This window comes from Equus caballus, chromosome 3, assembly GCF_041296265.1.
Source record: "Equus caballus isolate H_3958 breed thoroughbred chromosome 3, TB-T2T, whole genome shotgun sequence".
NCBI classification, from domain to species: Eukaryota; Metazoa; Chordata; class Mammalia; order Perissodactyla; family Equidae; genus Equus; species Equus caballus.
In genome coordinates this window covers 3300102-3303857 of record NC_091686.1, presented here as the reverse complement: position 1 = coordinate 3303857, position 3756 = coordinate 3300102, and the positions used below count along the sequence as shown (strand labels likewise).

Genomic DNA, 3756 nt, shown 5'->3' with positions numbered 1-3756 from the left:
CCTGCTGTACCTATGGACACAGAGGACCCTTTCAACCAAAACCTCCCGCCAAAATTCAAGTCTCAGCCACATGCCCAGCCCTACACCAATCACTAAGCCAGGGGCTGTGATGCTCTCATTGGCCAGGCCCCAGTCACATGCCCAGGCTATGCCAATCACTGGCCCTGGCAGCTGTGACGCACTCATGGGCGGGCCCGCGTCGTGGCGGGGAGAGGAGTCTCCAGACGGAAGTGGGGTGCTGTTCTGAGAGAAAGAAGCAGCTTGGTGCTGGATGAGAACCCGTGAACACCGAGGCTTCCCTCTGCCTCTCTCCTGACTGGTCCCTTAGCTCTGGGACGACTGAGAAGAGAACCCTGTTGACCAGGAAGGGCAGCCTTGGGAACCTAGCAAAATGGGAAGGTCCAGGAAATATGGTAGACCAGGCAAGGAAAGACCGAGACTGGAATGGTGCGTGCGGGATGGGGGCCGAGCAGGCAGGGGCTGAGGCCGGTGGCATTCCGCATGATTACCACCAGAGGGCAGCCTTGCCTAGAGACAAGGGGAAGCAGGCGGCGGTCGGGGCTACGGGTGACTCTTGTCGCTGCCCAGCACAGCAGATCATACTGCCAACCCCTATTGAGCCTCCCCTGCCCTAAGCACTTTCTGTGCGTCAACTCACTGAATTACCACCAATGAGGTTGGTACACTTATTACCCCGTTTTACAGAGGATGAAACCGAGGCTTTGGAGAAGTTAAGTAATAGATCCAAGATCATAGAGCTAGAAAGGGGCAAGTCATGGTTCTGGTCTACTAAACTCTGAGCCTTCTGAGGTCAGGGGCCCCCACAGACCCTAACACAATCAACTATTTGCTGAATGAATGCCTGTTGAAGTGAGAGCCTGGGGGCTCCAGGGCTGTCCCTGCATCCCCCACCCTCCCTGCCCCCGAGGGAGCCCCCTAGGCCCAGTTCAGGCGGTGCCTCATCCAGGTGTGCCGCCCCTGGGAAGATGAGTCTTGGAGCGTGCCCCGGCCCTGCTGTACTGGAATCTCAGGAACCTCATAGCACCAGTGAAAGAGAGTTTAGATCTTGCCACGGCTTGGCAACTCTGCAGCCCCGCCCTGTAGGTCGCTCTCTGCCCTCCTCCAGGAGCAGCTGGCCACGCAGCTGGGGGGAGAGGAGAGCACGTGCAACGTGAGTTCATTCAGCAACCCCTGGGGCTCCCACTGCAGGCCAAACACCACACTAAGTGCTTTGAGGGAGACCGGGATAAGCGTGCCGCAGTCCCCCACCCCACTCCCCTCTTGGGAGGAGAAATCAGCCACAGGCAGAAGGACGAACACAGAAGGAAGCCCTGCCTACCAGGAGACAGAATGTCAACTCTCTCCTCTTCCAGGCAACAAAAAGGTATGACGTCCGCACTGAGTGCCAGGTGCAGGGGGTACAGCAGTGAACACGACATACAAACCAACAGAGCTCCTGCGCTCATGAAGCTCTCAGTCTAAGGGGGAGACAGATAATAAACAAACATGCCACTGCACATGTCATGTGTTTAAAGGAAGCAGGAGCAGCACGGAGCGCTATGAAAGGAGTGAAAAGGGGACTCATTGAAGCAGGAGGTCACCTTTCTGAGGTGGTGAAAGACGAGAAGGAGCCTGCCGTACAAAGAGTGTGGGAACAGCATTCCAGAATAAGGGAGCAGCATGTGTGAAGGCGATGCATGATAGAAGAGTGCAGCATGTTCAAGGGACTAAAATCAGGGAAATTATGTTTGGGGTATAATGAGTCAAAGTGGATCGAGACACAGATGGGGTCAGAGAGGAGGGCCCAGAGCCACGTCACACAGAGCCTTTTAGGCCCAGAAGAGCTTAGGTTTTATCTGAGCGTGACGGGAGGCCACCGAAGGGGCGTGAACAGGGCAATGGTAGAGACCAGTTGATCTACGTCTGTGATGGTCACCCAGGCTGTTACAGGGAGAGTGGACTGAGAACGGGGCAGAGTGGAAGCTGGGAGGCATGGCGGCTCTTGGTAAGTCAGGGTCAAGGGTACACGGACGAGGGGGCTGTTTCCTCCTGGGAGGGGCACCTGGGAAGGCTGAGGAGGCAATTTTACCCCAAGGGAAAGCTGAACAGGCAGAAATGAAGGAGAAGGCAGCACGCCCCAGTCAAGCCTTTTTCTCCTGAATAAAGGGAAAACTTTTTTTTTTCCTTTTTCTGCCTCAGAAACTAGAAAGAGATGGCCATTCATCAAAGAGTGCCTTCCCAATCACCTCCATGGAGGTTTCAACAACAATTACAGTGAACCATCAGCAGTTTCAAGTGTGAATAACTCAATGACGTGGTCAAATTTGGCATCAATAGATCTGGCTGGGCCTCACAGATTTTCCCCCGGGGCTGACGATGTCAGCAGTTCCAGTCTGATCCCTGCTGGCCTCTGAGAGACAAGATCACAGGGGAGAGAGGCAGAAGCGCCTCCCTGGTCGCGTTTCCCCAGGGAAACAGGCACATTTCCCTCTCGGATAAGCAGGGCAAGCGTCAACCAAGCCCATCAGAATGTCATTAGTCGGAGTCTCTCTGCCAGCCCTTTGTTGGTGACCAGCCTCGTGAGGGCAAGAGTTCACGTGTTGTGAAGCCTGTTGTGTTTGTTAAATACCACGTGTTTCTATTCAACCAGGTATTGCCTGCCAGCCGAGTTGGCACAGCAACGTGCCTCTGGGCTCTGTCCATCTCAGAACAGGTGCTGGTCCCCCTGTCGGTCACACCCTCCTCACACCGAGCTCTCACAGCGGTAGTCCCCTCAAGGCACGTAGAGACTGAGCTTAGAAACTGTTTTGTTTTTGTTTTTACAGAATTGCTTTGCCTGTCCAGCATCCATTCTCCAATCCTGTGGTAACAGCACCCTAATTTTTCTTTGGTATCTCAACTTAGGCCACATGGTTGAGGTGGCACCAGACTCCCATCTAAGCTCCAGGAGTACCCTTGTTATCTGGATTTGACTTGTCATTGAGTTCTACCACCGTCACGGTCACCCCACCACCATCACCCCTTCATAGTCACTGGTTCAGAGTGGACACACTATCTAAATTGGTTCAATCAGATAACTCCATGACTTTTTGGTGGACCACTGGGGAATGGAGCATTCTCTCTTCTCTGAAGTGGGATCTACAAGGATGTGAGCCTAGAGGCTGTTACAACCTGTCTGAGAATAGAACCAGTGCTGAGGAAGCAGAGCCAAGAGATAGAGAAAGCCTGAATTTTGTGACATCATTTGAGCTCCTGGATGTAGCCATACCTGAAGCTCAACCTCATTAGAGGTGGGTTTCTGACACCACCAAACAAAAGCATTCGGACTGTCACATGGAGGCTGAGCAATACGAGCATGAAGACCAGACATCCTGATTTCTAGTCCAGTGCTCTCACCCTGTATTGTGTTCCAGATGACTTTATCCAACAGCACATCCAAACTTGACTAATTTGTGTGGCTTTATGGTTTACTAAAAGATGGATTTTAAAAAATAAAAACATGTGATCACAATAGTGTTTTATCCACTGAATCACACAGCCATGGAAGAGCCCCTGGAGATCACATCATTGAGTGCTTTTCAAAGATTTTTAGCAACTTCTTGTTTCAAATGAAGTCTTAAGCAGAGCTCCTGTGTATAAGAAATAAAAGCAGTATCTTGCTAGTGCAAATGTATTTTACCTTTTAAGTTAGAAGTTATAACATTTACTTTTTATAATCAATGAAGACCCAAATTTTAATGTATTTGTTTCCAAGGC

At 51.6% G+C, this 3756-nt stretch overlaps 1 long non-coding RNA gene across 1 annotated transcript; it reads left to right on the top strand.

Moving 5' to 3' along the window:
* The first annotated feature begins 201 nt into the window (after positions 1-201).
* Positions 202-3511, top strand: LOC111772744 (uncharacterized). Its single transcript, XR_011436832.1, has 3 exons — positions 202-447; positions 1127-1384; positions 2826-3511. It is a non-coding gene; the product is annotated as an uncharacterized lncRNA (long non-coding RNA).
* Positions 3512-3756: the final 245 nt, after the last annotated feature.